This window comes from Galeopterus variegatus, unplaced genomic scaffold, assembly GCF_000696425.1.
Source record: "Galeopterus variegatus unplaced genomic scaffold, G_variegatus-3.0.2 Scaffold1282, whole genome shotgun sequence".
Lineage (NCBI taxonomy): Eukaryota > Metazoa > Chordata > Mammalia > Dermoptera > Cynocephalidae > Galeopterus > Galeopterus variegatus.
In genome coordinates this window covers 32,431-48,210 of record NW_007727393.1, presented here as the reverse complement: position 1 = coordinate 48,210, position 15,780 = coordinate 32,431, and the positions used below count along the sequence as shown (strand labels likewise).

Genomic DNA, 15,780 nt, shown 5'->3' with positions numbered 1-15,780 from the left:
CAGGCAGAGGGGACGACAAGTGCAAAGGCCCTGAGGCCTGAGGTTGCTTGGTGTATCTAAAAAGCAACACGAGGGTTTGTGGCTGGAGCAAGGTGGGCTGAGGGGGAGGTGGTAAGAAATGAGGTTGACAGAGATCAGCTCCCAAAGGCCATGGTCTTCAGAACATGTTGGGGACCCCTTGGAGGGTTTGGACAGGGGAGTGATACCTCAGGACACAGTGCCTCCTTAACTTATACTGATCAAACAACTTCATAAGAATAGTAGCAGAAACAACAGCCACAGGGTGCTGAGGGTCAGCTGGGGTGCTGGGTGGTTTACAGGTGTCACCTGTGCCTCTCGCAAGCCTGGGGGTGTGGGCATGGCTAGCTCCCATTTTGCAGGTGAGGGAACTGAGGCTCAGAAAGATAAAGGAATTTGCTCATGATCCTGAATATTCCCTCTGGCTGCCACACTCCTCCCCCCTGTCCTGTTTCCTTGTCTACAAGGCTGGTAGGCTCAGGTGTCCTCAACCTTGGCTATGAATTGAAATAACCTGGGGTGTATTGCCCTAGGACGGCCACACCAATATATCTCACCTCCTGCATGCTCAGCCAATAGAATATGACAGAAGTGACAGTGGGTGACTTCTGAGGCTAGACCATAAAAGCCATCACAAGTCCTGCTGTGATCTCTGGAATTGCTAGCTCTGAGAGAAGCCAGCTGCTTGCCATGCTCTGGCCAGGTCCTGTGCTAAGGGCTTGGCCAGCATCATCTCAGGGACTTGATGACATAGGTGACATCTTATGACATAGGTGAAATTAATGTTCCCATTAAAGCTGGGCCCACAGTGTGGCTGAGCTGGTGGGGTGTGTCCTCAGACCTGGAATGCAATCATATGTAGCTGGACCCAATTCTTTTGCAGGTGTGACCTGGTTCTCTCTGGAGCCATTGATGGTGGTTTGAGAGTCAGGGCTGTGGGGAACTGGAGACTGAGGACCATCCTTGTGTCTGGGCAGTCTGGTCCCAGGGGAATCACCCTGGCATTAAAGGGAGCACTGGTTGGGGAGGAAATGTCCCTGGTCACATCCTGGAGACCTGCCTTCTGGAGATAATGTTTTCACTGTTTGTATGCACTGTTTCATAAGTGTTGTGCAGACATAAGGCTTCAGGGTTAAGTATGTTCAGGGAACAGTCGAGTGAGCAAAGAGAGAGAGGTGGTGTTGCTCCAGTACTTCTCAGAGGCTTTAATACAGCAGTATGCTTGGGAGATCTCTAATTTCAGTACAAGTGGGCAAGAGAAGTGTGGACCATGCTTCTGAGTGCTCACAGTTGGTGGAGAAGATGGACAACATGCAAACACAGGGACACACCACATGTCAGGAGGTTGGAGCACTAGGAAGAGAGACAACATGAACGATGGGGGACCATGTGGGGGAGTCTCCCCAGGAGGGATGACATTTAAACAGAGATCTGAAGGAGGTGTGAAAGGAAGTGAGGGAGCAGCCATGTGACTGTCTGGAGGAAGACAGACCCAGGCAGAGGGGACGACAAGTGCAAAGGCCCTGAGGCCTGAGGTTGCTTGGTGTATCTAAAAAGCAACACGAGGGTTTGTGGCTGGAGCAAGGTGGGCTGAGGGGGAGGTGGTAAGAAATGAGGTTGACAGAGATCAGCTCCCAAAGGCCATGGTCTTCAGAACATGTTGGGGACCCCTTGGAGGGTTTGGACAGGGGAGTGATACCTCAGGACACAGTGCCTCCTTAACTTATACTGATCAAACAACTTCATAAGAATAGTAGCAGAAACAACAGACACAGGATGCTGAGGGTCAGCTGGGGTGCTGGGTGGTTTACAGGTGCCACCTGTGCCTCTCGCAAGTCTGGAGGTGTGGGCATGGCTAGCTCCCATTTTGCAGGTGAGGGAACTGAGGCTCAGAAAGATAAAGGAATTTGCTCATGATCCTGAATGTTCCCTCTGGCTGCCACACTCCTCCCCCCTGTCCTGTTTCCTTGTCTACAAGGCTGGTAGGCTCAGGTGTCCTCAACCTTGGCTATGCATTGAAATAACCTGGGGTGTATTGCCCTAGGACGGCCACACCAATATATCTCACCTCCCGCATGCTCAGCCAATAGAATATGACAGAAGTGACAGTGGGTGACTTCTGAGGCTAGACCATAAAAGCCATCACAAGTCCTGCTGTGATCTCTGTAATTGCTAGCTCTGAGAGAAGCCAGCTGCTGTGTCGTGAGGATACCCAAACATTTCTGTGGAGTAAGCCATTCAAAGAGGGACTGAGGCCCCCAGCCTATACCAGCTTGCCAGCCATGCTAGTGAACCACCCCTGTCCAGCCTTCAGATAAGACATTGTGAGAACCCTGAGAGAATTCCATTGGCCCATTCACCATCCCCATTGCCCTGTGGCCAGGCAATGAGCTTGCAGTTGACCCCCCTTCCCCCTGCCCCCTTTTTTTTGGCTATTAATAGCAAGGCTGTAGTAAATACTCTTGTTTAAAATCTTTCTGAATCTCCTTCATTATTTGGTTAGGGTCAAAAAGCAGACCCCCCTTCCCCCTGCCCCCTTTTTTTTGGCTATTAATAGCAAGGCTGTAGTAAATACTCGTTTAAAATCTTTCTGAATCTCCTTCATTATTTGGTTAGGGTCAAAAAGCGCAGTTGCGGGATCAGAGTACAGGTTCATTAATATAGCATATAATTTTTTTTTAGGAATATGACTATAATGCCATCCAGAAGGACATCTCAATTTACCTTCTCACCCACAGTGTTTGTAGGGACATATTTGGACTGAGTTTTCTTTTACTTCACTGCCTTATTTTGGTTTTTTGTAGAATATCCTTAAAAGGGTTATGTATGCTATTTAAAAGATAGATTATACCTTTACAACGTACAAAATCCAAAAGGTATAAAAAGTATGTTCTAGAAAGCTTTCCTCCTTCCCTTGTTCCTCAGTCAGCCCAAGTAGCCACCACTAGGACCAGTTTCTGGGAGGTCTTTCCAGAAAAGTTTAGATGTAAGTAAATACATACAGAGATAACACTATTTAAATAAAATGAAATGAAACTAAAGCCACAGGGTGCACAGGAGACAGAGAACTAACATCTGAGGCTGATTTCATCTGGGTTTCGAGCTGAGTGGAGAAAAACTGCCAAGGTCAGGCTCTGGAGGAGGCAGAACCCACACACTGAACAAGCCACAGGCCTGTCAACAGGGCGAGATGTTATTGTTGCTCGTATGCTGGGTCAGGATGAGGCCACAAGGATCGCCCAGCTCCTTCTGATCTGGGAACAGTTAATGACAGTTTGTCCACCTTCTTATTCTTATGGGCTCTCAGCGACAATGATGGTTTGCATCACTCTGAATTGGTACCGGCTGCTTAACAAATTCTCGAGAATGGAGAACATCACCAATATTCTGTTGGCACGTGAAGATGCCAGAATGTGTCCAAATGATCTCTATTTATGTGGCCTAGTTTTGGATCCTGATTGAGTTCCTTCTGCCCTCTGGTTGTCTCAGTTTCTTCATCTGGGAATGAGTCTCAGTGTTTTTGTTTTGTCCTGTTTATTTTAAGCTCTAGGGCATGCAGGGCAGAGGCAACCTTGGAAAATGGAAGGGTTGACAGGGCCTTTATCGAGGCATCTCAAATACCTCCCAACCCCAGATCAAAGTTACACATCTCAGAGAATAGCATCGACACCATTGTTGTCATTCCTGTTTAATCACAGAGAAGCTGAGGTCTGGGTGGCACCCCAGTGATGTGCTGACAAGGTCATACACTTCAGTAAAATTTGCCAAAGTAAGTATTTTACCTCACTCTGTTAGAACCACTATCTCCTTCCACTCTGACTTCCCTTTGTGTTAGATGATGTTAGGGATGGGTGTGAGCATTTTGGGCATCTGGCTAAGAGGACTTTGACATTTAATTTGGATTTAGTCGGATATATTTATATTGTTTCCAGTCCCTCATTACTCATTGACCTAGTATAGGAATATCTTCTAGGAAATACACCTACTGGAAACACTGAGCTGACTCAACTTGGCATTGTGACATAAAGGTGCTGGGTTAGAGGTCATATCTCAATATGTATGAGATATGTGCCATAAAACAGTGCCCAAAGCCACAGGTATGGGTAGTAGAGGAGAGGTTTGAAGTGTATACACGGAGTCAGAAGCTAGTTTGTGGAAAGTATTACAGAGGTTATGTCAAACGGGTAATTAATAAAAATAATGTTATTTTTTGGGGGTGTTATGATGTTTGTGGAATTTGTCATTTGTTGTGGTTTCTTTGCTCCTTCTAACCAAACATTCCCTTTATTACTTAATTTCATATTTGTATTTTTGTATTCCATTTCTTAAAGAAGTCCCCCTAAGTTGTATAAGCTTCAAGAAGTACAAAGCCTGGATCTGCCCTGCTGAGTTTTCTCTTGTGTCTTATAGGACCACAGGAAACTCTTTGCCTTTCCTCACTGCTAACTGCCAAGCAGTTCTTGCACATTTACAAGGGAAGGTAATATAGTTATCTAGAGGACTTGCTCTGGATCTAGACAGACCTTGTTTTCTCATATATAAAATGAGAATAACAATAGAATTTCTCTACTCAGATAGTAATGAAGTCAAATGAGGTAATATGTGTAAAGGTTCGAGCACAATCTAGCAGAGGGCACAGTTAGTGCTTGGTTTGATATTTAGGTGGTCCTCACAGATACAGCCAGATTCCCTGGTTATGACAGTTGTCTGTCCTGTTTTGTTTGGTGCCCATGCCAGAGTGCACAATCATCGTTAGCTGTTAATACAGTATTAGCCCCCTCCCCTGCCTGCCCAAAGCATGTACACAGTAAGTGCTCAATCATTGGCAATCCAATCAAAAAATGAAAGACACCAGCTGGAATAGAAAACAGAGCCTGGCTCTGCGTTGAGCAATACAGACCCAAACAGTGACTGACAGCTATAAAATTTCCTCTCCTTGAATGGCCCTTAGAGTTTATTCTAATCCCCTTTAAAAAAAAATTTTTTTTTCTGGATACGTTCAAGTGTTAGAAATTTGGAAAATCAAAAAAAAAAAAAAAAAAAAAAAAAAACACAAAGAAACGAACTGCTGTTATCATAAATGATCATACGTCCATACGATACCATACTTATGTACTTAATATATATTATGCTGTGCATAGTGCTTTGAAACATACTTTAAAAAATGTAATGCTTCCTTAGCATTTCCTTCTATCTTTAAATATCTTTTAACTAGGTCATTTTAAATGGCTGCATAATATTCCTCATCAGAAAGTGGGGATAATTAAAGGTGCTATCTCAGAGGATTATGTCATGAGCATTAAAAAAGTCCTAAAAAGCTCAATTAGCTCTTCCACATGATGAATTTATATAACCAATTGCCCTTCGATGAGAATTGAAGTTATTTCCATTACTTTCCCACGATGAATAACGCTGGGTAATATTAATCCTCGTTCATAGTTTTGGTCATTTCTTTTGTAAATTTACTGACTGCTGGGTATATATATTTAAAAACTAACTAACTGATTGTGCAGTTAGGGAACAGAGAGGGGAAGGGGCTTGTCTGGGGTCACATAGCGAGTTAGTTGTAAAGTTGGGACTAGGAACCAGTCCGGGGCCCCTGACTGGTGCCTCTTCCAGCTGGGGACCCAGAGGAAGTCCCATGTGGAAGAGGGAGAGGGAGAAAAAAGGGAAAAGAATTGAGCGCCCGGGCTGAAGCAGCGGCCGGAAGAACTTGGGGCTGGCAGTGAGGAGGGGGCGGGGTGCTGAGCCTCGGCACCTCCCCCATGCGGCAGAAGCTAAGCGGTCGCTTGGCAACCTGGGTGGCGCGGCGTTCGAACGGAAGCGAGGAGCCAATCAGGAAATCCGGGGCGAACCATTCCGGTGAGGGCGGAGGGGGGGGAGCGGCGCGCTCACTTCCCCTTTCTCAGCGCCGCGGGACCTTCACTCCGGTGGGGGTCTTTCTTCCAACCGTGAGGGCCACCCGCTCTTCTCGGGTGAGGAGGACAGCTCCGAAGCGGCCCCTGCAGGTCCCCACGCTGGGCTGCAGCCTACGGGCCGCGTTGGGAGCGGCCACTCCCGGCCCGGGTCCGAGCTGTCAGCCTCTCCAGCACCCGCAGCGGAGGATCCTGGACACTCCCAGCGCGGGCTCCAGGTGAGGGCTCGGGTGGTCCCGGCTGAGATCCCGGGTCTGGGGGGCTCCGTTCACCGAGCGCCTGCTGTATGCGTCCTCCCTGCATCGTACCTGAAAGTCACTTACAAATGACGACACTGAGGCTTGAGAGGCAAGTGACCCAGCCTGGCGCGGTCTGGCAGAGAATCGAATTCAAGTCCTTCCGCCCCACCTCGCAGCCTCTAATCTAGGCAGATCTAGATTTGCCTTGAGAGGCCCAGACGGGCAACTAACTGGTGGTCACATTCTCAGCCTCTTAGCGGGGACACAGCCCGTGGACCCCGGGCTGGATCACCCCTCCCCCGACATACACCACTTCCCAACCCCCACCCTTCACTCCCGCCTCCCGGCACCGTCCTGGAGATATCCCTTCTGGACCTGTCTTCCCTTCCTCAGAACGTCAGGGGTTGGATACAGGGCTCATTTGGGGCGGTTCTGCCTACGGGGTTCTGAATTACAGCGCTGCCCAAGTCATAGGGCCTCTCTGGACGGGACAACATCTCTGGCTAGATACGGGGTGGGCAGCAGATTCTCTAGTCCCCGGAGTATCTGCTGGCCTCTTGGGAATCTGCCCCGGGTTGGGGGAGGGGTAGAGGCAGTCCCCAAACGACCAGTCACCAGAGACTTTGAAGTTGGGGGTGGGGACGGGATCCTGCCAGGTGGACATCTGTCCTAGTCCAGACCCTGGTCTGCCTCGTAGGGATCACCCTCTGCCCTCCAAGTTGCCATTGTTGGTCTCCTTCTATAGGTGGGGACACTGAGGTTCTAAGAAGTTAAGCCCCTTGCCTAAAGTCACAGACTTGGCAAGGCAGGGATTGCCTCTCAGTCCATCTGGCTTCAGTCTTAGAATCCTTGACACTCAGAGTCACAGGATATGAGAGCCCTGAATCTCTTCACAAGAGAAATACTTATCCTCTCCTCTATACCCTCCTCCTGGCTTTGGGGAGAGGAGCTCAGGGAACTCAGAAAGAAAAAAGTCCTTCATTCATTCTTTCAACAAATATTTATTGACTTCATATGCCCTGCCCTCCCCCTTGCAAGTTTTGTTTTCTCAGTAGCATTTACTCCATTTTATGATCTATATATTTTACTTATTAGACAGTTTGTCATCTCCCACTGGAACAGGATGCCAGGCAGGGGCTAGGATGAGGCATGTCTGCAAAATTTAGGGGTGCCCAAAACGTTGGTAATCAAGAGAACTAAAGCTAACATTAATTGACCATTTTCTGTGTGTTCTGCTAGTGGGAGGTCAACTCAGACAGACTCCATGCAGCACAGTCCCCCCATTTCTGTCACAGTTAAAAGTGCATCCCCCCTGCCTAACTGTCCCACTTCTAGGCAAATGATGTAGGTACAGCGATGTGGTTTGTAATAGGCAGAAGATGGACACATGCTAACTGGCCATCAGTAGGGGCTCTTGGGAAATAATACTGTGCAGCTGTTAAAAAGGACATGGATGCTGTTTAAGTACTGATGTGGCACCAAGAACAATATATATTATTGAGCACAAAGAGCAAGGTGAAAGCAGTACACAGAGTATGATGCCATGTATGTGAAAAAGGAGAAAGAATATGTGTTCATACCTACTTGTATTTGCCTAAAATCTTCCTGGAAGGATACACACCCTCTGGTCACGGTGGTGCTTGCAGGGAGGAGAATTGGTCAGGGGTGGGAGGGAATTTTTTTTTGCTTCTCTCCCTTTATACTTTTTGAATTTTGAGCAATATGCATGTTTCACTTGGTTGAAAATTTCATATGAAATGAGACCACTGCCTAGTCTGTAATCTACCACTGACCTGCTGTGTGACTTTGGGCAAGTTTCTTCACATCTATGGGCTGAGATAAGAAGCCATGATGGTGAGCTCAGGCATGGGCAGAGGGCAGTTTGGGAAAGGGGGTAGGCTTGGCTCTGGATCTGCCTCAACCCCCACCTTCCCCATCCTGTGTGCCAGGCCCTTCCCTAAGGCCCTGCATGTGATGTCTCTCTCATTCAGTCTTCACTGCAAGTGCTTTTGTCCCCATTTTGCAACCTCAGGTGCAAACTGAGGCCCAGAATATTGAGTTGGTGGAGGTGGGCATATTGGTGGCCAGGCAGGAGCTTGCAATGCCCTAGGCATCCACACCTACACCCCTCCCTGGCCTGCTCACTCACTTCTCCCTTCCTGAGGTTTGTGCAAGGCCACCCTGGGTAAGGCTGACTCCTGGGCAGGCCAGGGCATGAGCATCCAGGAAGACTCTAGAAATAGCTTGGGGCCTGGCGTGGCCCTGGAGGATACCCAGCTGGGTGTCTCTGACCTGGACAGCTGGGCTGAAATCGAGCTGGGGCTGCCCTACTGTCTGCCCTCCTCCCCACCGCCTGGAGCCTTCCTGATCCTCTTCTGGGGCAGGCAAGGCCCCCCTTTCTCTACTCAAGTCTGGGCCGGGCTTCTGCCGAAGGGAAAGAGAGAAGCAGATGGAAGGAAGGGGGGCAGGGAGGGTACAGAATGTCATGAAAATTATAAACATCAGAAACCACACCTTCTACCCCCTCAACAAAGAATAAAAATCACTAAAACCTCTTGAGCACTTTCTGTGTGCTAAGTACTTTACAAGTGTGAACTCTTTTAACTCCTTCAACTGTGTGATATAAGGTAGTTATTGTTGTCATTATTTCCGTCTTAGAGAGGGGAAACTGAGCACAAGGGAGGTTTAATGATTTACACAAGGCCACCCAGAGGTGGAATTTGAATCCAGGGAGTCTGGCTCTGGATTCTGCAGTCTTTATTGTGTGTGGTAAAATGTATATATAATAAAATTTATCATTTAAAGTGTACAGTTTAGTGGCAAACTCCCAATTTCCACTCCCCCTGGCCCCTGACAACCACCATTCTAATTTCTGTTTCTATGACTTTGACTACTCTAGGTACCTCATGTAAATGGAATCATATAGTGTTTGTCCTGTTGTGTCTGCCTTGTTTCACTTAACATAATGTTTTCAGATTTCATTCATCTTGTAGCATGTGTCAGAATTTTCTTCCTTTTTAAGGGTGGATAACATTCTGTTGTATGTATATACCACATTTTGTTTATCCATTCTTCTGTTAATAGACACTTGGGTTGCTTCCACCCAACACCCCTTTGACTGTTGTGAATAATGCTGTTATGAACATGGGTGTACAAATATCTGTTTGAGTCCCTGCTTTCAATTCTTTTGGGTGTATATCCTGAAGTGGAGTTGCTGGATGATCTATGGTAATTCTATGTTTAAGTTTTTTGAGGAACCGTAGTACCATTTTTCACAGTGACTGCACCATTTTACATTTCCATCAGTGATGTGCAAGGTTCTAATTTCTCAACATCCTCACTAACTCTTGTTATTTTCTGTTTGTATTTTTTCAATAATGGCCATCGTAATGGGTGTGATGTGGTATCTCATTATGTTTTTTTTTTTTTTAAAAGATGACCTGTAAGGGGATCTCAACCCTTGGCTTGGTGTTGTCAACACCACACTCAGCCAGTGAGCCAACTGGCCATCCCTATATAGGATCCGAACCTGTGGCCTTGGTGCTATCAGCACCGCACTCTCCTGAGTGAGCCACAGGCAGGCCCTTCATTGTGTTTTTGATTTGTATTTCCGTAATGATTAGTGGTGTTGAGCATCTTTTCTTGTGCTTATTGGCTGTTTGTATATCTTCTTTGGTGAAATATCTGTTTAAGTAACTCTGCTCTCTTAACCATTACCCGTGTTACTTTTAGATTTGTAACCTCTGAGAGTAGTGGGTCAGTATTCTCTGCTGTTAAAGGCCTCACCCGGGAGCTGGGCATTGGAGGCTCTGCTTGGTTGAATAGTTATCACAGCTCCCACTTTGGTGGCCTTTGTCATGCATAGGCCTCAGGCTGGGAGGGAGGCACTTTAATGAGTCCTGTTTTACAGGTGTGGAAACTGAGGCAGGAGAAGTTGAGTATCTTACCTAAGGTGTCATAGCTAATCACTGGTGGAGCTTGGATTTGAACCCAAGCAGGCTGGTTTTGGAGGCCCTACTATGCCCTACAGAGATGACCAGGGGGATGGAGTGGGAAAGGGCACTGCAGGCAGCAGAACCAGCATGTGCAGAGGTTTGGACATGGTGTCTTTGGACAGGGCTTGGCTAGAAGTGGCCAGAGCACAGATTGAATGGGGGCAACTTGAGGCTGGAGGAGGAGTGGGACCGTTCTTGGAAGGCCGGGAACTGGGTCAGGCGGTGGGGAGGAGGCTTGGTGCCAAGGGACCTTGGACTTTTTTTTTCTTTCCATATGATATTTGTTAAGTACAAAGAGAAAATGATATCTGTATAGTGGAGAAGTCTGGAAAATAGTGCTTTTACCCACGAATCTGCTGATCACTAAGATTAGGACAAACTGTTGTCAAATGCCCACTGATATGATGCACCGAGAAGGACCCAACATCATTCTGTGTTTTGCCTGACAGATGTTTAATTCTCCCTCCCTCCCTCCCTCCCTCCCTCCCTTCCTTCCTTCCCCCCTCTCTCTTTTTTTCTTTCTTTTATTGAGGTATGACTGACATACAAAAAAGCCGTATGTATTTAATGTATTCATCTTGATGAGTGGCCTTGGCCTTTGAGGTGGCCTGGGTTCCATTCCAGGCACTTGGTCTATGGTGTTTCCTCTTGTGTTTGGTTCCTGGAGGAAGAAGGTATGGAAGGGTGCAATGGAGCTCCCCAGCAGTGGGAGAGATAGGAAACAAGTGATAGATGAATGGATATCTAAAATGGCAGGATGTGACGAATGCTTGGAAGGGAACAAAGTGGGTGGGAGATTTGGTAGGAGCCTCTCAGGGGGGTCAGGGAGGCTTCTCTGAGGAGATGATATTTGAAATGAGATGCGAAGGTGAGGAAGAGGTCCCAGGCAGGGAACAACTGGTGCGAAGGCCCAGAGCCAGGAAAGACCGCGGTGTGTTCAGGAATGGTAGGGAGGGCTTTGTGGCTGGGGCGGGAAAGAGGCTGGAGATGGGGTGGGAGAATTGGGCAAGGACTGGGTCCTGGTGGGCCTGAGGGCCAAGTAGAGAGTTGGGATTTTATTCTTTTTTTTTTTTAAAGATGACCGGTAAGGGGATCTTAACCCTTGACTTGGTGTTGTCAGCACCACGCTCAGCCAGTGAGCAAACCGGCCATCCCTATATGGGATCCGAACCCGTGGCCTTGGTGTTATCAGCACCGCACTCTCCCGAGTGAGCCACGGGCCGGCCCGGGATTTTATTCTAAGGGAGCCACAGCAGGCTTTAAGCACAGCAGTGATGATATCTGATTTCTGTTAGAAAAACATTGCCACTTTTGCCCCCATTTTACAGCTGAGGAAACTAAGAACCACAGCCAGGGAGCACTTCCCAAGGTGGCTTCTCCCTCTGGGGCCCAGGTAAGGAGGCTGTAGATTCTTTAGGAGTTTCCTGGGGGACACGTCTGAGTGGCCCAAGGCCAACACTGAAAACTGTCTCTTCCACCTCCCAGACCCAAGCCTGGGTTCAAATCCTGGTTCTGCCATTTACCAGCTGTGTGATCTTGGGCAGGTGGCTTCACCTTTCTGTACCTCAGTTTTCTCATCTGTAAAATGGACATAATAGTAGTGCCCAGCTCACAGGGGTAGGTGTGAAGTTTAAATGAGCTGCCTATATAACAATCTTAGAGCAGGGTCTGGTACAAAGAAAGCGATCAGAAGAGATTAGTTTTTCCCTATTTAATTATGAAAATTGTCATTTCTGCTTTTGCTATTAGTGCCTGAAGGAGCCCTCTCTCCCCGTCCTCCACTGTTATATTAGCGGAGGGCCAGGCAGGAACCCAGCAGGCTATTGAAGTAGATGATGTTCTTGTCACCCCCTCCCTCTAAAATCGGGGGCTGGAGGAGGGAAGGAAAGCTGACCCTAGTCACTTCCTGCCTTCTTATCTTCCCCAAATGGAGTCCTGGCCCAGTCCCCACCAGGCACAGACATGGAACTGGAGCTACTTTGGCTTTCTCAGGACTCAGGGCTGAGGACTGGTGGACACCTCCTTTTCTGGGCCTTAGGATCCCAGTGGAAAATGGCCTAAGCAAATGTGCACACATGAAGTGACACATAGGGTTTGGGCTGGCAGAGGAGACAGTCACCTCCCTCCCACGGATTTCTTTCTACAGGGCTGCAGTCTCATCTGTAAAGTGGGGATTAAATAGTTTCTCCCTCCCTGGGGGTGAGGGAGTCGGGGTTGGGTGGGGTCTGGAGGTTTAACTGACACAGTGCCTGGTACTAAAAATTCTAGTCATTATTACCATTATGAGTGTTCTCATTGATGTTTATAGTTTGCACAAAACTTCTGCGAGCACTCTCTAGCCCTTAGAGCTCACACTGGCCTCCTCTGGAAGGTGGGACTCTCTTCACGTGATAGAGTGGAGGACCAGAGAGGTCCAGCAACCTGCTCAGGGATACACAGGTAGAAAAGGGTGGCATTAGGCTTGTTCCGGAGGGAAAGTGCTCAGGTTGGACTCCCCAGGGTGACTTTGGGCAAGTGACTCAGCCTGTCCCAGCCTCAGTTTTCCATTAGTCAAATGGGGTAACAATAGAGCTCACCTTATAGGGGTTGTTTGGAAGATTAAAATGGGTTAATTAATACCGTTGGACTCCCCAGGGTGACTTTGGGCAAGTGACTCAGCCTGTCCCAGCCTCAGTTTTCCATAAGTCAAATGGGGTAACAATAGAGCTCACCTTATAGGGGTTGTTTGGAAGATTAAAATGGGTTAATTAATACCAGGAGAAACACTTTCCCGTGCCTGGCACAGTAAACATTAACTGGCCGTCGCTGTGACTGTGGGGAAGTGGGGCTCAGTTTTTCCATCTTTAAGATGGGTGCGCTGGCCTGAGCAGGCGACGAGGGCTGCAGGTGCCACATGTGTGACGGGCAGGTCCCGGCTCCCGGAAGAGCTTCCCGGGGTGGGCCAGGAGCAGATCGGACCCCGTTCCGGCTCCGGGGCTCGGGTTCCGGCCTCTGCCTGCCTTTCCTTCCCCCCTTTCGGGTAATACCTGTGCCGGCGGGTTCACCTGCCCGCGGCCGCCGGAAGTTGCGCAAACGCGGGTTACTGAGCCCTAGGTGGGCCGGGCTGGAGGCGCGCAGGACAGCGGCGCGGGCCCATCCAGGTACGTGCGGGTCCAGGCGGGGACGCCCAGCTGTAGTGGGGGGCAGCCCGGGCACCACTTCCTCCCCGGGATGGCGGGGACCGGGCAGGGACTCACCTTTCGGCCTAAACCGGACTGCGGGATCGTGCAGTCAATCCCCTCATTCTGGAGCCGGGCCAACCCGGGCTCAGAGAGGGGCGGCGGGCGGTGGGTGTCACACAGCACGCCGCCCCGCTGGCAGCCCCCTCTGTGACTGTGAGTCCCCAGGATTGCCCCGAAGTGAGGGAGGGCAGAAGCCAGACTGGGGATCCGAGTTTCCCCCATCTCTTATCCGCGGCCACCTGAGGCCGATGCCTGCCGAGCAGGTGGGGAGGGGGGAGGTGGGGTTGTGTGCCCCAGGATTCCAATGAGAGTCCGGGGCCGGTGCATTTGGGGGCATTCGCGGGCAGCGTTCGAAAGTCCGTGGGTGGGGCGTTGGGCGGTGAGAGGAGACCTCAGAGGGGACCTCGAATCCCACCTGGGAACTGGGAACCTGGCTTCACCTGGCAGGAACCACCGCACCTGCGTTTGCCCCCTGTGACCTGGGGCTTGTTCAGGCGAGCTCACTAGGCTCTACCATGTGCCGCCTTTGTCCGCGGCTCCGCTCGCACAGACGCTTCTGGAGCGTGCTTAGCGACCCCTGCGAGACGGCAGGTCGGCGGACTTGGGGTCGTCAAAGTCATAATAAAGACGAGGAGCCTGGTTCATTGAGCGCCGCCTTTTTGCCAGGTGCTGAGTAAAGTCCTCGACCTCTTTGCTCTCTCCATCCTTACGGTGACCTGAGGCTCAGGAAGGTCTATTTTTAACTGCATTTCACAGATAAGAAACCGAGTCTCCTTAGAGGCGCCGCTGCTTGCGCAAGGCGCACGGCCGGGGGGTGGGCGAGCCCGAGGCTGGCGGGCGGCCCCAAAGCCCGGCCTGGCCCTCGCCATTGTTCCGGCCCCTCCGGAGGGGATCCTGGGGTCAGCAGGTCAGGCCGGAGGGACTGGGGGCCTGAGCGGGGGCGCGCCCTGCCCGTCTGACCTCCCTCTTTCCCCCGCGATGGTGCCCGGGAGGGAACCGCTGCGGCCACAACGGGTTGGACCGGTTTGGGAGGCGGCGGCCAGGGGTGGGGCAGAGGCTGGCTACCTGGGCAGGGCTCAGTAAGGCCGCCCTTCCTTTCAAATCCTTCCCACCTGAGGTGTCCTGGGGGTCGGCCCTGAGTCGGGTGAGCCTTCCTTTCCCACCTGCAACATCCCTTCTACTTCGGAACAGCACCAGCTCTTGGCCAACAGTCCCCCAAGGTTCTGTTCCCAACTCACCATTGTTACAGAGCTCTCAAACTGGTGGTTGGGGAGCCAGATCGAGGAGAGGGGACAGATATATTTGCAGACTCGTTTGCCCAGTAAATGCAATATTTTAAAAACTATTATCATTGAATATGCTAATATTTAAGAATCTAGGGTTTTCATGCACTTCTGGATTTCCAGCTTCCTGGAACACTAAACCTTGGGCCTTGGTCCTCTATGCCTTCAGTAAGCTGTGTGCGCCCCTCTCTAGTTCATCCTGTCTACTGGTTCACATCTGGCTCCCATAGGCATTTCAGTTCAGTAATATTTATTGAATACCAACTATGTGTCTAGAGCAATATCATGAAACTGAGATACAGTGAACAGAGACAAAACCCCCTGCCCTCATAGATCTGCTATTTTAGGGGGATGGGGACAGCAAAGAATAAAACAACCATAAACATAACAAAGTGAATATATGATTCTTGTGAAGGTGGTAAGGAGAAATAGTGTGTTTTGGGTGGGGGTGGGGGGAGAAACAGGATGCAATATTGAAATGAGTGTGGTCAGGGTAGGCTTCATAGGAAGTTGTGCCTTATTTATTTATTCTGGGACCTGGGGCAGCCACTTCTCTGAGTCTCTGTTTCTCCATGTATAAAATGGGATGACAACGACCTATTGGAGGTTATAGGAGAGGATGATGTCAAATGTCTGGCACATTGTAGGGATCCCTACCTCCCCACACCAATCTAGACTCCTTCCCTCCTGGATTTCTGGATGTCTAGGTGAGGCTGTACAATATAGCTTCCTGCCATGGATGAAAATGCTCTATTCTGTGCTGTCTAGTACAGTGACCACTGGCCACATATGGTTATTGAGAACTTGAAATGTAGCTAACGTGATTCAGGAACCGAATTTTAAGTTTTTATTTAATTTAAATTTAAAGTTAAATTTGAATAGCCACATATGGCTAGTGGCTATTGAATTGGGCAGCACAGGTCAAGATGGCCTGAGCTGCAAGTCCTCTTGAGGAACACCTAGACTAAGTACCCCCAGCCCCCTTCCATTTTACAGATTAGAAGGTTCAGGACTTGGTGTATGGGTTTTCTTCTGTTCCATTTTCAAGGGGCCTGGGGGAAGGTGGCTGTTTGTGATCTTGGCCTTTCCTTGGGAACAGGGACAGGATT

The 15,780-nt window shown here is 49.4% G+C and overlaps 1 protein-coding gene across 1 annotated transcript in view; it reads left to right on the top strand.

Annotated features, from left to right (window-relative positions):
• The first annotated feature begins 5,915 nt into the window (after positions 1–5,915).
• Positions 5,916–15,780, top strand: part of FAM110A (family with sequence similarity 110, member A) — a 13,074-nt gene continuing 3,209 nt past the window's right edge. The window contains exon 1 of the mRNA XM_008576056.1: positions 5,916–6,151. The gene's annotated coding sequence lies outside the window, so the exon portion shown is untranslated. The remainder of the gene's footprint in view (positions 6,152–15,780) is intronic.